This window comes from Pongo pygmaeus, chromosome 1 (genome assembly GCF_028885625.2).
Source record: "Pongo pygmaeus isolate AG05252 chromosome 1, NHGRI_mPonPyg2-v2.0_pri, whole genome shotgun sequence".
In the NCBI taxonomy this organism is placed as follows: domain Eukaryota; kingdom Metazoa; phylum Chordata; class Mammalia; order Primates; family Hominidae; genus Pongo; species Pongo pygmaeus.
In genome coordinates this window covers 110,022,146-110,046,805 of record NC_072373.2, presented here as the reverse complement: position 1 = coordinate 110,046,805, position 24,660 = coordinate 110,022,146, and the positions used below count along the sequence as shown (strand labels likewise).

Genomic DNA, 24,660 nt, shown 5'->3' with positions numbered 1-24,660 from the left:
GCTGCCTCCTACCTTGCAGGGTTGTTTCTTGAGCTACAAAAATTAATGTTTGTAAAAGCTGCTGGCATGTTAGAGACACAATAAATGGTAGTTATAACTATGATGAAACTTCAGCCAACTTCTTAAGAAAATTATACACACCCCCATTCTAAATTGGGGGTCACCTATTCCCAGCTACATTCATGGAGAATGGCCTTTGGCAAGTACAAACAACTTCCCCCAGCCTTGCTGCTGAAGGTTCTATTAATGAACAACTCACCATGTGGATATAAGAACCAGGGAGTGACAAGTTGCTTAAGGGAGCTAGGTAGAGGGAGAAAGGTTTAATTCCACATTCAGTTAGTTTTCAGCTGCTGATTGCCCATCCTGTAAACACAGTATAGGTCTAAAGCTAAATAGGGTGTGGGTACCTGGTTCAGTAAACCCTAATGTACACCATCTGTAAGGGAGCTCTCCTTCCCCCAGTAAGAAGGAATAGAAGTTTAAGGGGGAAAAGCAATAGAGTGGTGGGCATACAAAACTAATTCTACATCTAGTTGTAATCACTGAGGGAGACAATTCTGGTTTTTGGCCAACACAACCATTGTGCTGTGTGACTTTAAGCATTTGCCCCCTTCGGGCTTCCGTTCCATGAGAAGGTTGGGTTTGAATGTTCCTGAGTCCTCTTCAAGCTTGTCATATGACACACAGTTGAGTTGATCCAGGGAGGCATCATTGTCAGTTTCATTAGACATTTCCAGCTCCAGCTTGTTAATCCACACAGCGAACTCTTAATCCCCAAACATTCCACCACCACCATCACAAAACCTTTTTCTTGGTTGCAGATCACTTCAAGGTGGGATTCAGCAACTTCAACAAGACTGCTCAAATCCTGGTTTCTAGAACTTATGATATTTTCATGTCTCTTTCCCCTACCCCAATTTCAAAAAAGTAAGGCCTATCACCCTATCACTAGGAAAATGCTCAAGAGCCTTCTAGATGAACTCAACCCCACTTGAAAGAAAGATCACTTTGAAGACACTGCTACAGAGCAGAGGTGAATGTGATAAAGTGTCTCTAAAAAGAGAAAAAGACTCCAGCCTGGGCAACAGAGCAAGATCCCTTCTCTACAAAAACTTTTTACAAAATAGCTGGGTGTGGTGGCACATATCTTTAGTCCCAGCTACTTGGGAGGCTGAGGCAGGAGGATAACTTGAGCCCAGGAGTTCCAGGCCGCAGTGAGCCAAGACTGCCCCCACCTTCCCCCACACTCCAGCCTGAGAAACAGAGCAAGACCCCATCTCAATAAAAAAGAGGAAGGGAGGGAATGAGGTGGGGAGGGTAACTGAAGCCAGTAGCAGAGCCAGAATTAGAATTTAAAGCAAGTTTATTGGCACATTCTCCAAATCCCCAACTTTGGGGCTACCTGTGAAATCTATCCCTATTGAACAAGATCCCCACCACTGTGGATTTAACCTAACTTCCAATGAAGAGGTTAGGGCAGAGGAGTGTACACATCTCCCCCACCATCCTGGATTTTACATAAAACCAAGGCCAGAAATAGCACCAAGTCTCCCAGCCTCTAAAAGATAAAGCAGGGGCGCAGCTGCCGCCTCGCTGAGGCAGCCTTCTGCGCGGACCCCAAGCTGTCACGCGGCCCCTGGCCTGGATGGTGCCGCGGAGGCGGTGTCGCCTTGGAGCGGACCTAAGCACCTTCCTATGCACTGCAGCGGGTCCATCTCCTTTTGACTCCAGTAACTGAGAGGTAAATCAAGGTGTCCCGTTTGACGTGTAAAGAACACTGAGGCCAGGGAAGCTGAACCCCAGGCGGTGTCTCTCTCAGGTAGAGGCAGCGGGTGTTCCCCTCCGCTGGCTCCTAGAAGGGACAAATGGCCAGCGCGTTAGGACTGGAAGAGGAAGGCCAGTTCCCAGCGAAGCAGCGCAGGCCGCACCTGGCAGCCCCGACCAGCAGGGACGGCCAGTTCCAGAGCAGATCACTCCCAGCCCCCGCTTGGGCCCCGCCTGGGCCCCGCCAGCCCCCAGGGCAGAGGGCGGAGGAGTCATGTGCCGCGGCGGCCGCTGCCAGGTGGCGGGGAGCCAGGCCGGCAGGGCTGTCATGTCAGGGGAAGGAAGCGGCCGGGCGGGCGGCGGGCCAGGAGCGGCTCCCACTCGGGCCTCCAGACTGCAGCTCCTTTCCTGTCTCCCACTCATCTCGAGGGTCCCTTCCCTACCTCCTCGGAGGGACGCAGGGCCGGCCAGCAGCAGCTGGAGGCTTCCTCCCTCCTCTTCCCACGCCCCCCTGCACACCACTATTTCCCAAGGGAGAGCTTCCATAGCAGAGTCCAGGCGGGGACACCCGATTGGGTAGAGCGCTGGAAAAACAATTTCAGCCTGCGGTTCAAAAGGCTGAACTCATGACCACAACTGGGGTCTAACCAGAGATTCCAGGGGGTTAATCATTTGTCCATCTTCAGCATCAACTGGGTAAAAAGTCAGCTAGCCTCTCAGGGGATATGACCATCAAGGTCCTGCCTCCTCACTGGTAAGTTTATGGTCAAAAGGAACCCAAAGGGCAAAGAAAGCCACCTCGCCATATTTGCAGGGGATGCCTCTACTGAGCAAGGGGTAAGCACCTTACACAGAATGTGTCCACAACCAAACGTGGCAGGCGAACTTCCCCTCAGCTGGCTTTGCCAGGCACAAACCCAGACTGCCCAACCCAAAATGCCAGCCACCCAAGTGGCAGACTGCTGCGTGAGAGTGAACATTAATTCCAGACAGGGACAGCCAAAAGATTACTGCACCTAAGTGTTGCCCACTCTCCAGACAAGAGGAGCTAAAATAATACGGTTTCTGCCTTGTGGTTACTGCTTTTTTAACCTGGAGACGGAAGCCCAAGGTGGAAAAAGAAGAAGGCTCAAAACCAAGGCAGCAGAGAAATCAACCTACATCCCCATGGGTCAGCACCAGTCTGAGGCTCCTTCCAATCTCTGTGATCAGGAATAGCACAAATGCCCTTGGGGTCAGACATTTCCTGTCCATCGGTTGGGCTAGGGCCCCTCAGTTTGGCTTGACGGCCTCAGCTTATCACAAATGCCGATCCTCCACCACCACCCTATTCCTCCTGAACAAAATAAGAATTAATGCAATGCAGACACAGATCCTAAGTGCCCTCAAAGTTAGACTATCTGCCCTCAGCTGAGAAGTCACAAAAGCTAAAGGTTTTCCTGTTGGCATTTACTATCCATATTTTACATTTAACTGATTAGAATCTTCTGTGACATAAATCAGGGTGATCCATTTTCCTGTATATTTTCCTTATATACAGGAAATCCTTCTGTTGATGGTTTTTTATTCCCTGTGCTCCACCACCACTACTGTTTTACACCCTCAGTTGTTTTATTTACTAAGAGAAACTTTGGGCAGCCCTCGGAATTATTATCTCTAGACACTTTCTCAGCAGCTGGCTCAAATGTTCCATGTTTGCATTTCAGGAAATCACAGACCTTGGAAATCCCTTCGTTCAACCTTCTTTTACAGAGATGAAACTAAGGCTAGAAAGGGAAAGTGACTGAAAGTCAGGTTTTACTAGAAGAGTTGTGGCCAGACTCTCAATTTTGCTGATGGTGTCTCCAGTGATCTTTGCATCTCTTTAATATAAAACACATCTTCAAAAAATAGCCAGATAAATTGAGGACATACACTTGTCTTTTTTTTTTTTTTTTTTTTTTTTTTTTTTTTTTTTTTTTTGCACACTGATTAATGAGGGTCCTCCTGAGAAAGAGAACCAATAGGATGTGTGTGTGTGTGTGTGCATATATATATATAGAGAGAGAGAGAGAGATTGATTTATCATAAAGAACTGGCTCATGCCATTATCGGATCTGGCAAGTCCAAAATCTGTAGGGTCGACTGACAGGCTGGAGACCCAGGAGAGCAGATGCAGAAGATTCCTCTGAAGATCAGTCTGTTTGTTCTATTCAGGTTTCAATTGATTGGATGAGGCCCACCCACATCATGGTAGGCAATCTACTCAGAGTCCACTGATTTATATGTTATCCTCATCTAAAAAACATCTTCACAAAACACCCAGAATAATGTTTGACCACAAATCTTGGCATTCTGTGGCCCAGCCAAATTGACACATAAAATTAACCATCATACATACTGTAGCTTAAAGGTGTGGTCTTCAGTAATTGCATCATATTTACCCATTTAAACATTTTTCATGAAAACCATTACTACATACAGATAGTTGAATAGATTCTCAGGGTATATGTGCTATAGAGGACAGCAGGGAAAAATCAAGATTAATCTTAAAGAGCTACACAGCAACATGTGTCTGTTGTGTGGATTGGGGTCCTAGTTGTGTAACACTCCTACAGCAGAAAGACATGCAATTTAATCATCTATTTCACTGAAGGACAAAAGAGAAAACGGGCTAAGACTGCACCAGGGGTTTATGTGAGCTATGTGAGTTGTTAACAAACAGCCTTGTTCTGGGAAAGCTGATGCTGGAATCCCATATTAATGTTGCCAGATGGGGCCAGGTGACCTCAGGAAGTCTTTTCCAACCCAGATGATTCTGTGATCATATTTCCACTGTAATGAATAGCCCTCAAGAGAATGCTTATCATAGCAAATAAGGAGAGAGGGGTGTTGGGGCCAAAGGACTTGAGGCACACATTCAATCACCCCAGCTTCCCACTGTAGATTCAACAACAACAAAAAAACTGCTCTTCTAATTCTTTGCCCAAAATAACTGTTTGGTGTTGTTGATGAAGAATGGCTGGCGTGTTCCAGCCCAGCGCATTTCAGCAGTGGGTAAGTGACACCTCTCCCTATAATCTGCCAAGATATCTTCCAAAAAGAAAAAACAGGAATAAAAATGTAAAGAAGTCACCTGATGCCTGAATTTTCCTGCCTAATTAGGTGTTAACCTCCACAGCTAGTTTTCAGCATGAAGTAAAACATTTGCATACACTTAAAAACAGGTTTTAAATAATTACATACCTGTTACTCTTATTGCCTTAAAAATAACAGATTATCAGCAAAAACCAGATTGTAGGAAAGTATGTAACACACATGATCCACTTTCTTCAATAACAATGCAACAGTGACAAAAATGGCAAAGAAAGGGGAAAGTAGAGAGACCTGTAGGTCAAAAAACATAAACAATATCAACCAACCCCAATATACTGACCTTATTTGAATGCCAACTCAAACTTACAAATTACAGAAACAAATTCTAAGACAACTGAGGAACTGTGAATACTAATTAGATATTTGATATCAAGGAACTTCATTTTGTCAGGTGTTGGTACTGAGATTAAGTGTACAAAGAGTTCTTATATCTTTAAGAGATATATAATGAAATATTTACAAGTGAAATGATATGTCTAGAATTTGCTTCAACATTATTCCTGGGCAAAGGGGAATGGGCTGGGGTACAGATGAAACAATATTGGTCATATATTGACCACTGTTGAAACTGGATGGTGGTATATGTAGGCTTATTACACTACTCTATCTACTTTTATATATTTACTAGAAAGCTTATAAAAAGTTTTGAAATGGATAATTATATTTTTTTCTGAAATTTTGGGTTATTTATGTTCATTTAAGTTCTGGCCAGAACATAATAAAATATCAGTGATTTCCATAAAAGGAATAGCCTGCTTTTATAAATCATGCCAAAACAAGAGTGGTTACAAGGCTTGATACTGAATAGAGCTCATGGGAACTGGGAGAAGGGGCAGTGGAGCAAAGATACTAATAGAAACTTAAGTTTGATGCTTTTTGCTGTTTTTAAAAATGAGATAAAGGAATAGCTGTTATGTTCAAAATAGAATCAGATTCTATTTCCATTTTCATCTACTTTTATATTTCCAAACAACTAAAAAAAGGATCCTGCCCACCAGAACTTGTTTATTTCCACCATTAATGCAGCAACGCTACACTCCAAACCAAGAAGGAATAAACTGGATTAGGGGTCCTAGTTGTGACAATTCTATGAGGGGAATGCTTTATCCCCAGGACAGACAAACTAATGAAAGGATGTGAGTGTCCAGTAGATTAAGTACATCAATTATTGGTCCTCCCTAGAATCACCTTCTAAGGGGATGAAAAATGGAAGATAATGTACAGATGAAAAGGAAGATAACACAGTAGTGATTTTTGAAAATGTGATCTCCACGAGATGAACTCTGACAGGAACAGAACTACTTTACTAGCCCAAACTGAGAACTTTTAAATTTAGATAGTGTCATCAGACAGTGCTCAGAGAAACTCTGAGGATGCCAGTCAAATTGCTTCATACCGCACTACAAAGAGAGCAACTAGAAGATATTATGCTCCTACTTTACATGAGAACTGAAAGCTCACAGATATTTTCTGTTTCAGCCAATGGTGCACAGTAAATCTAGGATGCACACACCCAGTCACAGGACACAGCTTTCCTCCAGGAAGTGATGCATCTGTCTCAAGAAGGAGGCTTGCGTGTCTGGGACTCATTCATAACTTGAACATCACGTAACTAAGTCATTCATCAGGTTCAGTCTGGGTTCCTTACCTTTAGTTCCTAGCATTTCCCAAAGAGAGCAACAGTACTATACAAACTTGCAAATAGAATAACGGTATTTTTCTTGAGCATGAGTTCTTAGCCTGAGGGCCTTCAGAATCCGTTCACTCCCTGCAACCTTATGGAAATGTGTCTGTAGACACTTTCTCCTGATGAGAAGGCCCATAGCTTTTTCTTGGACTCTGAAAGGATCCATGGAACAAAAACAAAAACCCTGTTATAAACCACTATTACAAAGGACTCATGATACATTTCCTTATCATAACGATTCAAAAATGATACAGAGTGGTTTTGGGTAAGGGGGATAAGAGCAATTTCACCACTATATGCCACAAGATCTTTTGGTGTGCTGGTGGAAAAGAGAAGATAATGGCAGGAAGTCCAAAAGCAGGCAGTAGCACAGACAAAAATATCAGTAAATTTCAAACACCTATGGAGAGCGAGGGACCTAGCAAATGGAACCTGCCTTATCCAGTTTGGTGATCTCACCTAACACCCTATTTTACAGATGAGTCAGGCAATGAAGACCAAGAAAGGTTAGGTAAATTGCCCATGAACACACCAGTTACGGGCAGACACGAGCCTAAATCACTGGCATATTAACCTTTGTTTCAATCTCCCCTTGCTACTCAATCCAACATAACCTATGGTGTTTGGCTAATTCACACTTGTGATTTGGGTCTCCCAGCATCATTAGTTCACCTGCTCTTCACTTCCTAGTCACTCACATTATGTGACAGGTGCACTAAGAGGGAGGGAAGTTGTTCCTCAAGACTGTAACACCCTGCCTCTCTTGGACATATCTAATTTATAAGCTTGACCCCAGGTTTATGGCTCCTATCAGCTGCTTACTTGGGCAGTGAGTAAAATCACATTAATCAAGCCATAACCTACCCAGTACACAAAATGCTTTGTTAGTTAATCCTTCTCCTCTCAAAGGAAAAAGAATTAAAATCTAGACAAAGTCACCAACTCTTTCCTAACAAATCTTCAAAGTGTTAGCAAAGTCATCTTGCCTGCAAACAATAACATGCAAATACCCAGATAACGAAGGGCATTCTGGGAGTTACACAAAACTGCAACATAGGGAGGCCTAGTTCACATTTAACTGCACCATGGGATCAAGGACTCAGTTCATCCAACGTGACCCATTACTACAAATACAGTTTCTCAGCTCCACCCTGTGCTTTAACAGCTTTGCAATCCCCATATGGGAAGATGTATATAGATGTGTGCCCGGTGGCAAGGACAGCACCACTCCAAGTACATTTTGCTGTAGAGAATGTATCCACAGATAATGAGCAAATCTCACAACTTGAATTCACAAAGGTGTCAAGTTGGTAGAGGATGGGGCCACCCTTCAGATTACTGGATTCCTTTTAGGTACAATCTCCCTTGCACCAGATTCTCCCAACCCGCTCTGTCATATTCATGAGTTTAGTGCTCTGGCTTTAGTGACAGCATTTCACTGACTTCATTTTTCTTGTTTTCTTCCGGACTCCTGATAATTTTTTTCCTATTGTAGTTTCAGTTATTTTTCCTCTAGAAAAAACACAGAAAATGTTCTTCAAACTTAACTTCATGTGATCCTCAGAAGTGATCTCTGACTTAACAAGTTTTGGATTCTCTGCTGTTTTTACTAGAGAAAAACAGAACATCTTGTTGGCTAGAAAAAAAAAGCAGTTGTTTGAATTAGCATTGACTTAATGGAGTGTTAGAGTAGACACTGAATAATACTGAGTCCTTTGTATAGTATTTGAAAAAAGTCATCGTCTGTGTGTGTGTATGTGTGAGAGAGAGAGAGAAAGAGACAGAGAGAGAGAGAGGAAAGAGAGAGAGAAAGGAGAGGGGAAGACCATGAAGCCTCAATAGTACTGGTTATGCCATTTAAAAAAATCTTTAAAGACATTTTTCTATTCGAACTATGAAACTCATTAAAAGGGGAGACTGCCTCATTCTGCAGTATCATTTTTAAATTACTAAAACCAATTATCAAACTATATTATATTTTCTCCTGCAATGCCATTTTTTGGCCTTGCAGGCTATTGGGAAAAGGAGGAATAAGTGCTAGTGAGCCCCAGTTAAAACTTAACAGCACCACCACACTCTCACAGTTTCTCAGTGAACTCGGGCTTCCAGATGGGACAACCTCAGCAGACAGTGTTAATTGCTAACATTTAGTTAGTGATCCAGACCCACATCAATTATCACCTATGTATTTCTACCTTCCACATTCAGTGGTCTCCTCTTCTGCTTCGATCTCACCACCAACACTGTAAAGTGCTTGGCATTTAATAAGAGTTCAGTAAATGGCCCTGAAATCTTGTTGAGACACTCTCCTTGGAAATTCTCTTTGCTTAGCACCCACAATATTGCACTATCCTAGTCCTCCTCATACTTCACTGACCACCCTGTCTCCTCTTCTTAACTCCTAAAATAGGTCAGCCTTCAAGGGTCTTTTTTACATTTCTTCTCCCTCTCCCTCAACTGTTTTGCCTCTTCCTGTAGCTTTATACAGCTCTTCTATCCAAAGACCTCACAAATTTGAACCTCTCACCCAAATCCACTGACCTGTACTCCAGATCCACTTTTCTCATGATACCCCAAGCGTTACAACTGAGGAGCCTGAATGTCCCTTCCAGTCCTGAGGTGCTGTCCCGCATGTCCCATGTGACAAGGGACAGGAGGCAGCAGAAACAGGAAAAGCACATGCGAAGGAGTCAACAGCACGGGTTCAAGTAGAAGTCTGCCACTGACACATGGTGTGCCCCGGGACAGCTATTTCACCTCTTTGAGTCTTAGTTTAATCATCTACACAATAGGGGAAAACAAGCTACCTTGAAAGGATGCTATAAAGACTCAATGAATTTCCATTTGTATTGTATCTGGCCCATGTCAGATTTAAAAACAAGTATTAGTTCCTTTCTTGAATCTTTGCTACAAATCAGCTCCTCCTGGCAGTGTCCATTTCTGTTAAAGCCGTCTTTGTTCTTAACTCAGAAGCTCAAAACCATGGACTCAACTTTGACCCGTCCCTCACCCCTTTCGATAAAATCAGTTGCCATATTCTTTTCACTTTTCTCTTTTTTTCAGTTGCCACTATCTCTGCAGTACACACTCTTACTAGTTACATGCACCTACAAGTCACTACTGCATCAATCTTAAAACGTTGTCACTTTATTATTCTGCTCAGAAACCCCTAAGTGACTTTGTCATATAAGCACAGACTCCAAGTCATTAACAATGTAGCCCAAGGCTCTCTTACCTCATCTTAACCTCTGTCCCCTAACCCCAGCCCAAAAGGGTTGCTTTAAATCCCCCAGAAGGCACCCTGTTTTCCCTTCCTCAGATGCTTTTCCTCCTCAAAGCATGGGTTACAGTCTGTCCTTTTCCAGAGGCAGCAGCACCTGTAATGGTTAAAAGCTCAGATTCTGGCCAGGCATAGTGGCTCACGCCTGTAATCCCAGCACTTTTGGGGGCCGAAGCCAGTGGATCGCTTGAGCTCGGGAGTTCAAGATCAGCCTGGGCAACAGGGCAAAACCCTGTCTCTCCAAAAAAAAAAAAAAAAAAAGCCAGAAGTGGTAGCATACACATGTAATCCCAGCCACTTGGAGGGCTGAGGTGGGACGATTGCTTGTGCCCAGAAGGTATTCACACCACTGGACTTCAGCCTGGGTGACAGAGCGAGATCCTGTCTCAAAAAAAACAAAAACCAAACAAGATTCTGGAGCCATACGACCTGTGTGAATCCAGTCTAGCTGTTAGCCTTAAGCAAATTGTTCAACCTCTTTTAGCCTTAGTTTTCTTTATCTATAAAATGGGGAGAACAACTGAACCTACCTTATAGGGATAGTAAGTGCTCAGAAAGAATTATTATTATTTTTTCACTTTGTATGACGTAAGAAACTTTTTCTTATTCTGTCTAATATTAGTTTTTTAAATAGACTCATACTTACAATAATTCATATCTTATTTTTGGCTCTCCTTTTTCTCCTACCACCTCCCAACTATAAGTTCCTTATGGGAACAAACATTTTATTCACTTTGATAATTCCCTCACACAATGGACCTTCAAATAGTTCTTGAAATGGATAAAATCAGGAGTAATTATTTCTTCCCCTCAGTCTCAAAAGGAAGACCTAAAAAGACTAGGAAATCTAGTGATTTGGCAAAATCACATCAGGTAAGGTAGTCATAGAGACAACCTAACTCTCCTAACTGGATCCAATAACCTGTTAGCACCAGGAGCCAAACATGCTTAATTACCCTGCTAAATAGGTAGCCATGACAGGAAATGGCAATTAGCCTCTAAAGTTAAGCAGACCATTCTCAAAAAAGAATTGTACATCTCTTGGCCCAAATGCCAGCACGCTTTGTTTGTATCAAATGCCCCTGTGTGGGTCCTCCCTCCACTCCAAGGGTTTAACCCTTGATTCAGCTGTGCAAACAGAGGTGGCACAGTGCTGTTTATGTTCATTGTGGGGAATGCTACCAGACTGTCCCACTATGACAGGACAACTACTTCTCTCCCACCCAAGGAAAATTGGGACTAGCAGTCACAGAAATTAAATGACGAATGAAGAAAGACCAACATTTAACCTTCAAAGTAATTATGAGACTAAAGAAGTTGCTGGGTGAGGCAGGGCAGGGAGTGCATTCAAATACCAGGGAGATTTGCATTTAACATTAAGAGAGGCTATTCAGACTGAAGTTTTATTCTCTGGCAGTTTTCAAGAGTTTCATGTTTTGTTTTGTTTTTCTTACTACAACAAGAAAGGCATGGATTTCTTGATTTCTCTTCTCACCTACATAGAATCATCAGCCTAGAAAACCCTTTCCCTAAAGGTCCAGAATTAGGCTGGGAAACAAATGAAGGCTCTTAAGAAAGTTAGTAAAGATTACATGCCATACAGGAAGTGTTGACCAGGAATACTTACCACACCACCAATTCAATCAATAAACACAAGCACATATTAGGAAGTAGAGAAACAGAAACAAAGGATGTCCTGTGACAACTGCCCCCCAGACTAGTGTAGGCTGTGGCTGCAGTCTGGTTAAATTCAACTGATGCTTATTGTTATAAGGGGGGTGGTAAAAGGGGAGTGTGTCTTCAAGTTAATTTCACATTTTGGTTTCTCAGTTCTGGAGTAAACTAGTTTTATATTAAATTAAATCTGGCACACATTCCCCCCCAAAAAAGGAAAAGATGGGGAAAGCTCATATACTAAAAAAAAACAAGAAAAAGAGTCACAGGTAGGGAGAAAATGTTTGCAAAAAAATATATATGATAAAAGGCTGTTAACCAAGATATAGAAAGAACTCTTAAAACCCAATTAAAAATGGGCAAAAGATCTGAACAGACACCTCACCAAATAAAATATGCAGATGGCAAATAGGCACATGAAAAGATTTTTAACATTGATATGGTTTGGCTGTGTCCCCACCCAAATCTCATCTTGAATTGTAGTTCCCATAATCCCCTCGTGTCATGGAAGGGACCAGGTGGGAGGTAATTGAATCATGGGGGCAGTTACCCTCAGGCTGTTCTCATGATAGTGAGAGTTCTCAGAAGATCTGATGGTTTTATAAGGAGCTTTTCCCCCTTTGCTCGGCACTTCTCTCTTTTGCTGCCATGTGAAGAAGGACATGTTTGCTTCACCTTCTGCCATGATTGTAAGTTTCCCAAGGCCTCCCCAGCCATGCAGAACTGTGAGTCAATTAAACTTCTTTTCCTTATAAATTACCCTGTTTTGGGTATTTCTTCATAGCAGCATGAGAATGAACTAATACAAACATCAATGTCATTTGAGAATTTCAGGTTAAAACAAGATGCCACTACTCGCTCATTAGAATGGCCAAAATTCAAAACACGACAACACCAAATGAGCTATCAAGGCGTGAAAAAACATGGAGAAACCTTAAAACGTATACTACTAAATGATAGAAGCCAATATGAAAAGGTCATATACTGTATGATTCCAACCATATGACATTCTGTGAAAGGCAAACTATGGAGACAGTAAAAAGATCAGTGGTCGCCAGAAGTTAGGGGAAGGGAAAGATAAATAAGTGGAGTACAGAAGATGTCTAGGAGAGTGAAACTATTCTGCATTATACTATAATGGTAGATAACTGTCATTATACATTTGTCAAAACCATAGAATGTACACCAAGAGTGAACCCTAAAGTAAATTATGGATTTTGGGTGATAATGATGTATCAATATAGGTTCATAAGTTGTACCAAATGTATCACTCTGGAGCAGGATGCTGAGAGTGGGGGAGGCTGTACATGTGTGAGGGCCGGAGGCAGACAGGAACTCTACTTTCTCAATTTTGCTGTGAACCTAAAACTGCTCTAAAATATTTTTGAAATTATATATATATGTACATAATCTACATATATGTAAGCTATCTTCCACAGCTTATATAATTTATAAGTATACAACCTTACCTACACCTCATTGTAAAAAATTGCCTGTGCCATCATTTTAGGAACAAATTAAAATGAAATTTAAAAAAAAACACATTCATTCAACAAATATTTATCAAACCGTTACCATGCAGTACCCATTATTCTAGATTCTCTGTTGTAAAAATTACATTCTAATGAAATTTCTATTCTACCTTCCATTTCTAAACCACCTCTACTTTCTAAACCACCTTCTATTATCAAAAATCATTGTCAATACCTGCCTGAAGGATTATTTTCAAAACTAGCAAAACAAAAATAAAGTGATTCTTTGAAATTCACAAAGGCTTCCAGCTATGGGGGACAAAAAATTTTAACAACTGGAAAAGTCTTCCTATAGTGCCCTGCAAACTTCAAGCATCAAAGATGTGCTAAGCACATGAAATAGCTCTGAGATGATGAGCCAAAGCAAAACATTTCTTAGCAAATAAAACCCAGAAAGTTTATTCCTGTTTTATAATTATGGAAAGATCCTGATAAACTTCTCAGAAGACCATGTATATCTGAAGTAACTCTCTGAATAAAAAGTAGGCCCTTTCCCTTTAACTACCCATAGCAAATTTAGCCTCCACAGAAAGAAGAAATCTGAAGTATCACATGTGACCCTCTCACACACCTGCTAGAACACTGTTGCTGGCCTATGGATGCACAGAACATGACTTGCTGAATAGATTCAGTGATCCCAAGAACTCTCCTATTCTCCTTTAACATGACTAATGTGCTTATAACAACCCATAGCACGCTGTGTTTATACCAGGGCTTTCAAAGTTCTCTGCACCCTTGAGGTCAGAGAAAAAGAAGGTTTAGTCAACCTAAGGAAATGGGTTCAATCTAGTGATAGATGAAACTCTCCTCCACCCAAAGACGAGAAGCTACTGATCTTTTAACCATCCCTTATCAATACATGATGTAATGAATGCCAAATCTATACCCCACACAAATCTTGCTGCTCTGATGAAAACAGAATGAATTATCTTCCTTCCTCTCCCCAGCCTTCTTTTCCCCCAGTAAGTGCAGCCAGTGAAACCCCTCTGATTTTCTCAGATGTGCATGACATCTGAGAGATTTGGCATGACAGCAAAGGGAAAGGTACTAAACAATGCTCCACCCCGCTACCCAAAATCATTAAACACTATATTCATTCAGTGCCAGTGTTAGTCAAGCTCAGAAAACTCAGCTTACAGTGGTCTGCTCTGGCATATTTCCAGAAGGTACTTTCCTCTTTTGGAAGTTACATGAAAAGGGTGAAAATTAACTAAGAAAATAATTATCCTCTCTTTCTATCCCTCTTCTACAATATAAGCAAACTATCAACATGCAAATAATATTTCGTGCCTCCATTTCTGCATTTTAGTCATTACCAATTCATCATTAACTCAGTTTCTGAAAGTCTACCATATGCCAGGTTGTGTTCTGGACATAAAGTCCCTGTCACATGTGGGAAGCCACTCAAGTCTACTTTCATTAAGAAAACATTGAACTGCAGAATTTCAAACAATGCAAGAGATTAGGGGAGAGGCTGAGGGTGGCCTGGTGTAGTCGAAAAAGGCTACCCAAAAGAAGTGAGACTTGGCCTGGCAAGAGGAATTCAGACAGACTGCGAGAAAAAAGAAAAGAATTCCAAACACACACAGTTCTTTACCCAAAGGTCTTATTAGGGGTTCTGAACCTGGCCTTTCCAACTGATGGTCATGAGAGTTTAAGGACATAAAAATAACAGATCTATGAAAAAAACAGTACTTCTCAGAATAAGATCCATTAGGATGATTTTAGAAGCACAACAATGTTACTGGTAGGAAATCTGGGAAGTGGAGGACTTCAGGAGAAGAAGGAATAAAGAACTGTCAGTTTTCTCCCATGGAAAGCAAATTCTGAACAGGCTTGGCAGTCAGCAGACCTAAATTCCAATCTACATTCAGTTCAGAATCTGGAACTCCAGGCAAGTTTCTTACCTTCTCTCCAAGCCCTAGTTTCCTCATTTTTAGAATGGAGATAACAATATGTAAATCATCAGATTAAATAAGTCACCAGATTAAACATGTAAATCACCTAGTTTAGTAGCTGATATACAGATGTTCAGTAAGTGGAGACTATTATTGTAATCACATAAAAAGAAGCATGAAAAATTGCCCAGTTCGAGATAAGTGAGGGACTACTAAATTGTAGTGTCTTTGGGGAAAATTTGAAAGTCTGATTTGTTTTCTATTTCTATATGCTACATTTTAATCCTCATAGATTGCTTGGGCTATAAAAATAAAAATGGCATGGCAAATGTCTGGCTTACTTGCAAATAGCAGGACAGTCTTCGTAGTGCTGCTTTTCTAATGAGCACTTTGCACCTTCATAATTGAATGGAAACAGTTACCTACTTCAGTCTAGGACAATGACAAAAATTGTTGATTATTTGCTTGGGATTAATCCACTCCATATTCTGCCTGAGAGTTTAAAATGTAGGCTGGCAAAGAACTTATTCAACAAACTTTTTGTGAATGTCCTTGTACTAGACACTATGATGGGTACTTTTAGGGTCTCTTAACCCAGGAGCAAAAGGAAAAGCCTCAGTCTGGCATGTCCTAGGTGCTTTATTTTCACAATTGCAATGAATCATCACAGGTCTATGAGAAAGGCTCCATCCCATTTTCTAAAGAAAAGGCAAGATAATTAAGATTTTTTTTATCCTTTCACTCGTTCTTTGATTTATTCATGTTTTCAAATCAAATATCCTTTGGGCACTTGTTAGGTATTAACACCTAAAGCAGGTGTCATTGAAATAATACAAATTACCAAGGGGTAAGATGAATTTTGACTGCAAAGTTTGGGAAGAGTTCTGTAAGGGAGCTAATCAGCTGGGCCAGGATATGTACAAAAATAATTAGGGACAGGTACAGGGATGTCCAGCAAGCATGGGGTTCAACCTGACAGTCACAGAGGTACAAGAATGTCTGTTGCATCTTCAAGGACTGGGGAGCTATTTGCTCCAAGGATGGGTAGGTAAATTGGGGTGGCACAGGTCCAGTAAAGGAGAGAGGTAGGTAGGCACTGAATTGTGAAGAATTTTAAATCCCAAAGTAAGGAGTTACTTTTGTTGATTATATTAACTCTACATAGTGTGTGGTACTGAGAAACCTGTTAAGGGGCAGGTGAAAGAAAAGAAAAAAGAAGTAGGATCTTAGATACAAAGAAAAGCCCATATGGTACTGACATAGGTTCAAGCTCCAGGCCTCTTACTGACACTGCAGCTATTTTTTTCTTTCTACATAAGCAGACAAGCTCCTTCTTGCCTTAGTTTATCATCCTTGCAACCAACCTTTACCCTTTCTCCTTCCCTTCACAGGACACTAGTAATTAGGCAAAAAATGTAGATTCTGAGGAAATTCAGAGTTTTGGTGGGGGAGGGAGAGGAAATGTGATGCAACTCCATGAGCCTCAGTCATGCTGCTGATGTGAGGTCACTATTTACCACTTCAATCCAGCCGCATCAATCCAGCCGGTTCTTCTGTCTGACTAGCATCCATTTACCCCTCTATCCCAGTAGTTCTGAAAAGCCATCTATGTGTTCCTTTGTGTAATGTAAAGGGCAGCCTGACTTCATATTTATGATCTTGTTCAATAGGATGCCATCTTATTCTCTGTTGGGCATGGCTGAACTTTTGGCATCAACTTTCCCTTAACAACAACCCCCACTTCCAACGCGCACACACACACACACACACACACGCACACACACACACACACACACGGCCAATATGGTCTAACTAGAAATCATCTAAATTCACAGAGTCTCCTCCCTCCACTTCATTATCCTCATGCCCTCATCCTAAACAACTGGGTTTTTTTTTTTCTCGATTCCATTCTTTATCTCAGTTCAAATGCCTCATCTCTCCCAAAGAAGCTAGGGAAGAAATGTTTTGTTTCACCTCGAAAGCCATTTATATCAGGCTCAGGGCTCTCTCCATGCCCTACAGCATCATGCTTTCGACCATGAGTCTTGCATACTCCTGCCTGGCCATATAAGTGACATTCTTAAAGGTTCATTTGGTTCCTCAAACGTATTCCACATTAAATAATATCCACATGTTGGCTTGTTGAGAGAAGAAGGTAAACAGTTGGGGGCATCAACAAAAAATCAGGTGAGGGGAGAAAGGAGAGATAGTGAGTGTGGCCCCTTAGGCATGCTGAGTTCAGTTACAACAGTCACACTTCGACTGTGTTCAAAGTTGCCCACTCATCCACCACAGCTACTCAAAGATATTTAACTCGCTAGCCATTATCCAACCGCATTTACCAGACGCTCAGTCTTGAGGGAGGAGGGTAACGCAGTAGGGGATGCGGAGTATCGGTGTCATCCTACAGGTTAAGGACAAACATGCCCGCTACAAGGACAGGGATACATCACCAACTTCAATTCAGCCCAGGGTTCATGTAGCAAGGGGTGGGTGATTCACTCCTGTGGGGGAGGCAGGGCAGTGGCGGGGGGGAGGGGGCGGTTAAGAAAAAGGAAAATCGTGGAAAGTCCCAGAGGAAGTGGTAGTCGGTTCCCGATGCACGGCCATAATGTACATTGGCCGTAAGGTACACTCAGCGCCTCTGTGTCGCTGCTCCCCCTCAACCTTTTACTCACCCACTCCTCCCAACACGCGCCTCACGCGTGCCTCCATGCACAATCCTGAGCCTCGGCATCCCCACGAGGTGCAGGTTCCAGCTTTGCCCACCACCCCACCACCTACCTACATGGACATGTGTGGTTGGAATGCCTCCCGGGGCTAGACGGCCACCCCTCTTGGGCTGCGAGCTGCTGCCCATCTCTCCACCCACCCGTCCTTATTGTGTCATTTGCTCGATCTGATGGCAGCCCCAAAGCCGCTCATCTGAGTGGGCTAGAATGGAGAAGAGAGGAAAAGGGAGGCACCCATTTCATTCACTAGGACCCAAGATGACCTGCCGCCTCTCTCCTGCCCTTCTCGGAGCCCCCCACCCTCCCTTAGCCCTAGCGGGGCTGGGGGCACGGACAGACAAGGCAAGGAGAGCGCAGTCCGTCAAGGTCCACAGCTGCACACAAAGCCCTTCACCTTCTCCTTGCCTTCCAAGCTCCTCCCTGGGCTTGGTTTCTCCGAGGGTCTCTGATGCCCCCTTCGGTGGTCGGCGGGACGGTCCTATTCCTTCTTGCATCGCTGTCTCCTCCCTCATGTCTCAGCCTCCTCCTCCCCGCCCCTCGCCACATACCCCTGAGGGAGCTCAGTCCCGGCTTTGGGGGCTCGAGAGCACCCCATAAGCCCGGGGCCCTGCGCCCCAGGGGAGCGGACAACGGTCCACTTTACGAGGCACAACTTCGCCCAGCCGTTCCGCCACCGCACTCGAACACACACCCCATCCCCGCAGCGGTCGGGTCTGGTCCCGATCAGCCCCATCCCCGGGAGGCGGTTGAGCCCAGCCACAGCCACGCTCCTACCTGCGCGGCGGCTGGCGCGGCGAGGAGCTAGGGCACCGAGCGCCCCGGCCCGAGCCCCGCACCGCAGCGCGTCTGCCCTTGTGCGGCGGCGGCTGCAGCGGCCGCTGGGTGGCCCGCTGGCTGGCTGGTTGGCTGGCTGGCTGGCTGGCTGGCTCGCTGGCTGGCTGCCCGGCTGACTCCTCACTGGGGCTTCCTGTAGGGCTGGACAAAGGACATTTCCTGGGAGGAGCGGGAGAATGTTCCCAGCATGCCTCGATTTGTAGTTCCCGGGGACTTCCTGCCACCGCAGCAGCGGGCGCCCTGGAGGTATCTCCGGCCAGGCTAGGACACTGGGACAGGAGGAAAGGCGCTCGCTGCTTCCCTAAGCGCTGTGGGGAAGGGAGCAGCCGGCGGGTCTTGCCCCACGCCCCGCCCCGCGGCGCTCGAGGAGCCTGCTGCCCGGGAGGACGCGAGATCCCAGCGCCGCACTCTGAGCTCGCGGCACTGGTTGCGGGCAGCCGGTGGGACGCTGCCGCTGAGCTGTCCCATGGTGCGGGAGGGCTCTGCGGTGGGAGAGGCCTTTTCTTTAAAAACCAGGAAGTTTGCGATGGGTTCGCTTTTTAAAAATTAATCTAAAAACACGAAATCTATCTTTTAAAATAGATTTTCTTTTTGACTTTTACGCCGTTGACATACTGCTGGGGGCCGATTAAAGAACTTGATTGCTCACCAGGAATTCAGGTTCCTTAAGATCTTGGCGCTTCATCTTTAAAACCATACAGAGCTGATTGATTCCAGATCCCGACCCGGTGACATTCCTCCCTCCATTGTTGGCCTTGTCCCAAACATCTTTTCAAGAAAAGCAATTAAATTGGGATTGAAAATAAATTATGTAAATTAAATATTAGACGTGAAAACCTGTGTGCTGCTGAATTAGGAAAGTGCTGGACTTTCTGCGTATCTTTCCTTCATTAACCTTTAGGATTCAGCTTCTTGGTCCTATAAAACAGATGTGCTGGCTACTGTATATTGAGTGTGTGTATTTCGGGAAGTGGAAGGTTGAGGAGAAGAGGACATTGGCTACAAGAGAGGAACTCTACTTCCAGCCTAGCAAGAGTCTATGATGCCCTGCACAGGTTTTTGTCTATTTCTGGGACCACAGACTCAGGACCCTTAGAAAATCAAGGAAGGACCACATAGAGACTAAATGACTAAAAGCCGTATTCTCTCCAGGAGCATGAGCAGAATGTAATAAACTGAATTAGGAAAGGACAAGTTCTAGGATGCTCTAGAATGTGTTTGAAAAGTAATCAGATAGAAAAGTCTGTGGGAGGCCGGGCGCGGTGGCTTACGCCTGTAATCCCAGCACTTTGGGACGCCGAGGCAGGCGGATCACGAGGTCAGGAGATGGAGACCATCCTGGCTAACAAGGTGAAACCCCGTCTCTACTAAAAAAAAAAAAAAAAACACCAAAAATTAGCCGGGCGTGGTGGCGGGCACCTGTAGTCCCAGCTACTCGGGAGGCTGAGGCAGGAGAATGGCGTGAACCTGGGAGGCAGACCTTGCAGTGAGCTGAGATCATGTCACTGCACTCCAGCCTGGGCGACAAAGTGAGACTCCGTCTCAAAAAAAAAAAGAAAGAAAAGTCTCTGGGCTTGGTGGCTCATGCCTGTAATCACAGCACTTTGGGAGGCCGAGGTGGGAGGGTCACTTGAGCCCAGGAGTTCAAGACCAGCCTGGGCAACATAGTGAGACCCTGTTTCTACGAAAAGTAAAATAAAATAAATAGCGGGTGTGGTGGCGCGTACCTGTAGTCCCAGCTACTCGGTCGTTTAAGTGGAAGGGTCGTTTGAGACTGGGAGTTTGAGGCTGCAGTGAACTGTGATTGCACTCCAGCCTGGGTGACAGATTGAGACTGTTTCAAAAAATAAGGTTATAATTACGTGTCACCTCCACTTGTCATTTCACATTTTAAATCCATATGATTAAAACATTTGGGTGAAGGGTTTAGCTTACATTTAAGTAAAGTTTATGCTAGAGTTCTCTTTTTCTAGAGATCCTTAACCACAGGGATAAGATGGGCTGGATTAAAATGTAGAATTGATGAGAAGCTTGCAGATAGGACTGTCCGCCTCCCAAAAGTTCCTGTTGTATGCCCACCCTAAAGGTCCTGTTGTATGCCCACTCTGTTGACTGTCCACCTAAATTAATTGTGCTGTGATCCTTGCATTTTCTGGACCCTACAAATTACTGCTCCTTCACATTCTCAACCTGGTAACGTTCCAGTGAAACTAATCTCCCCATCTCCACCCCAAAGAATTGATTATTGTTTTGCAAATCAAGTAGCCTCTAATAGCGTTCAATCTGAAAAACATGATATACTTGCTTGTAGCATTTAACATGTAACATTGCCCATCGAAGCTATTTTTTGCCTTGCTTTTAATACAACACACTCTCCTCCTTCTCCTACACTTCTAAATTAAGCTCAGAATAATTGAACTTTAACTCATTATTTCACGCCATTCCAAACCTGTCCCTTCCTTTTGTCTCCAATCCCAGTTATTTCATTACTTCAACAAAGTTTTGTTTAACACTTATTCATGCTAGTCTCCATGTTTGGAGTAGACATGTAACATTCAACAGTAAGATATTTTACTGAGGAACTACCAGCTGTGTCTTTACCCCCAAGAAGCCCACACTCCAGTTGAAAAGACAGATGTCACACAATTACTTCACAGTGTTTAAGGGCTATAATGCTGCCTTATACTGGGGTTCATGTTCTGTAAAAGTGGGGCTCTTTCCATAAGTCTTCTGTTCCAGTGAGTGGCAGGAGTGGACAGGAGTGGTCGGAGGAAGGCTTGGGAGGGAGGAAATACAGACGGTAAAGAAGACACGCAGTGTGTGAAATTTGGTTGTGAACAGGGTGGTAGCTGAGAAGGAAGTGGGATCAAAGGACATTCTTCTGTTTGTGGGGGTTTTATTTGTTTGGTTTTTAAGATGAGAGAGCCTTGAGGATGTTTAAATGCTGATGAGAAAAGTCTTGGAGAGAAGCAAAGGGTAACAATGAGGAAAGAAAGAGGATAAAGGATTCTTATTCAACAAATACTTGTTGAATTAACTAATTCCTGCAACTTAGTGTTGAAAATGTTGAGATTGAAATGAACAAACTGCACATTCCCAGCTAAGATACGCAGAGTCTGAAACCAGAAGGAAATGGCATTTCTTTCCTGCTTGTCATATGCTCTCTCCTGCCCTTGAGGCCCTCAGGGGAAGGTGACAGACAAGTGAATGAAAGGAGAGAATGGAGGCTTCCTCCGCTGTTGAAGATTAAGTCTTTTCCAAGTTGACAATAGGTTGGAAAGGCACACCGCAACTTCAAGAAAGTCTAAACTTTCAAGCCTGTGGATTTTCATTTCATTTTTAAACTAAAAAAAAATTTGCCCTTGCCCTTTTCTTCTTCTTCTTCTTCCTCTTCCTCTTCCTCTTCCTCTTCCTCTTCATCTTCCTCTTCGTCTTCGTCTTCCTCTTCCTCTTCCTCTTCCTCTTCTTCTTCTTCTTCTTTCTTCTTCTTCTTCTTCTTCTTTCTCCACTTTGAGGCAAAGTAAATAATGATTCTCATCCTCATCTTTCAAACAGAGAGTTGAGCCTGGACAGATTTGCTTACATTTTTTTAAGCTTTCAAGTATAAAATGGATGGACCTCTGCTGTTTTTCTTAACCTAGCAAGCATCCCTTTCCCTTTTTTTGGTAACAGCACCTTTGGGAAAAAGACACATTTCCACCCTTAGGTCTTGTGGTTTAGAGAAGGGCAGAGCCCATCTTCACCTCCACTTCATTGGCAGGTAGTGATCAAGACCTGCCAATTAGCCAATTCAGTGTTGTATGAGGGATAAGCTATTAAAGGAAGCAAAGTTGAGAAAAGGGGTGTGGGAAGGGATGTATGCATAAGCAAATTTTTATGACTTGTTTGATCATGCCTGAAGCCAAGTTACCCTTAGACTTTTTAGTTACATGAGCCAAAACATTCCCTTTTGGGCTTAAGCTATTTTGAGTTAAGTTCTATCTCTTGCAGCCAAAAGAGTTCTATATAGCTGGAAGTGGGATGCTGTAGTGCAGATCCTTAAATGTAAAACTGGCTGAGTTGAGGAATGGTGAAAGTAGGAAGTATCCCTCTGTGCCACGCTAGAGAACTGGAAATTCTTGTGATATGGTAGCCAGGAAACTGAGTGAGAGGTCTCAGACCCCAGCATTTCCAGGGTGGAGTTTGAGAGGTCTTGACTGACAAATGTCAGGGTTTTAGAGAGTTTGGTCTACTTATAGTTTTTATAAATGTTCCAAAGAAAAAGCCATGCTAATGTTGAAACTGGCCTATGTAGTAGCAGAGAGGAAAAAATTACAGTGTGATTAAAAGATTCTCTTTCTACCAGTAGCCAGCAAACCCAAATGGTCCGGAGTCAGATATATTGAGCCACGCCACGTTGGAAAACTAAAATCCTCTGCCTCTTGCACAGTGACAGCAAAGGCATACGGTAAAAAACCGATAATAGAAAGACTGTCTCCTGAGTCTACATCAAACTCCTCCTGCTGTGCTGTTCCTGCCAGAGGAAGGGAAGAATTAACCCCATTTTAATTGGGTGACCATATAATTTCTTATCAAAATGGGACAATTCTGAGTGTGAGTATGGGTGCTATTAATAATTACACCTAGATGGCAGCTCTAAAGCAGGTCACCCTAATTAAAGAGCTATCCACCAGGACACCACCTTGCATCAAAAGGCCACTCCATTAGTCCTCCTCACCTGAAGATAGTTATTTCAAGTTGCCCTACGCAGAGGCCAAGATGGTGGCTGTTAAACTGAAGACTGTTAAAATGAGTCATCTCTAAGGCTTTTCCTTAAAAGACAGAAACTTCCCAGGACAGGGTCTAGAGCATAGATAGACTCCATACCTCTGAAATACAAGAGAAGGTGGGGGGTGGCTAAAACAATTCAGTCCCAAGAACGGGAATCCTCCTCAATTCCCTTTACAGTTGTGATCATGGAGGAAAATAGTCAACAGGAATCGTTTCTGAGAGTAAAGCTGAAGGTAGCTAAATTGGCCAAAGAACTCAGTTCCTGTGAGGCAGATAATTCTTGCTATTTCGAATCAGCAGAATGTAATACATCCTATGGTACAGTCTCCGTACTGATTATTTACCCTTTCCTTGCTTTCCTGTAGGAGTTACTCAATTTTACCCTCTACTGTTTTATACTGACTATGTAGGGAGTATCAGATTTGTAGTTTCATCATATGTTGTCAGAAAGAGAGAATGAAAATCACTTAACGGTAATGGACTAGGAGCTAGACACAAAGAAAAAACAAGACAAATGAAACGAGTTAGACATGTGAAAATGCACTTACCTTTTGGACTGTGGGCGAATGCATTTTCATGCATATGTAGAATAATTGCGTGCTATTAAGTGGGGGCATTTTAAAAACTGTATGGAAAAAGGGAAGCCAAGAGATGGACTGTAGAGTGTGGCTACTGTTTTTTTGATGGCTCAGCATTCATTCCCACTTTCTTGTAACAGCACTCTAATTTTCCTTCTGAGGAACCACCCCTCCTTCAACTTTAGTCTTGTCTGGAAGAGGGTCTATCTTTCCCTACCTCTACCACTTCATTGCCCAGTTCTGAGGCTGGATCTATAACCCAGGCCTGGCCAATCAGTGCCTCCCATAGTTCACAGACCAGTAATTGTGTCAGAGACGGGCATATGACCCAGAAGATAAAATCAAAGAAGGCTTCTTTCTCTGTTGGAATTGCTAGTTGAAAAAATAACTTTAAGCTGAATGTGCTGGAATGTATAGCCTGAATGTGGAGTCAATACAGAGAGTGGAGGAGCTGAGACAGGGAGACACAGAAAAAGAGAAATTGACTTGAGCTCTTCATTCCAAGCATTTCGAAATCTATCCTTGCACTTTTTAGTTCTGGGAACCACTAAATTCTCCTCCCCCACCATTTTATTTATCTGATTTGAATTGGATTTTTGCCTAGTTCAACAGAAATAGTTCTGAGCAAACTCAGAATTTTAATGTTTTTTGGAATTTTTCATGGTGAAGTTACTCAGGAAAGAGGGATGTGAGAAGAAGACAGAGGAAAAGGGGTAGGTTCACATGAAAAATAGCTTCCAATGAAATGTTCTTTTCCTTATTAGAGACACTGT

General features: G+C 43.2%; 1 protein-coding gene across 2 annotated transcripts in view; it reads right to left on the bottom strand.

The window, feature by feature from the left end:
- The window catches only part of ZNF697 (zinc finger protein 697), an 80,016-nt gene that overhangs the window by 10,178 nt on the left and 45,178 nt on the right, over positions 1-24,660 (bottom strand). Inside the window, exon 1 of one of the 2 annotated variants that reach the window (XM_054454542.2) lies at positions 18,480-18,725. The exons of the other annotated variant lie outside the window; for it this stretch is intronic. The gene's annotated coding sequence lies outside the window, so the exon portion shown is untranslated. Of the gene's footprint in view, positions 1-18,479; positions 18,726-24,660 lie in introns of those variants that run through there. 2 annotated transcript variants of the gene reach the window in all.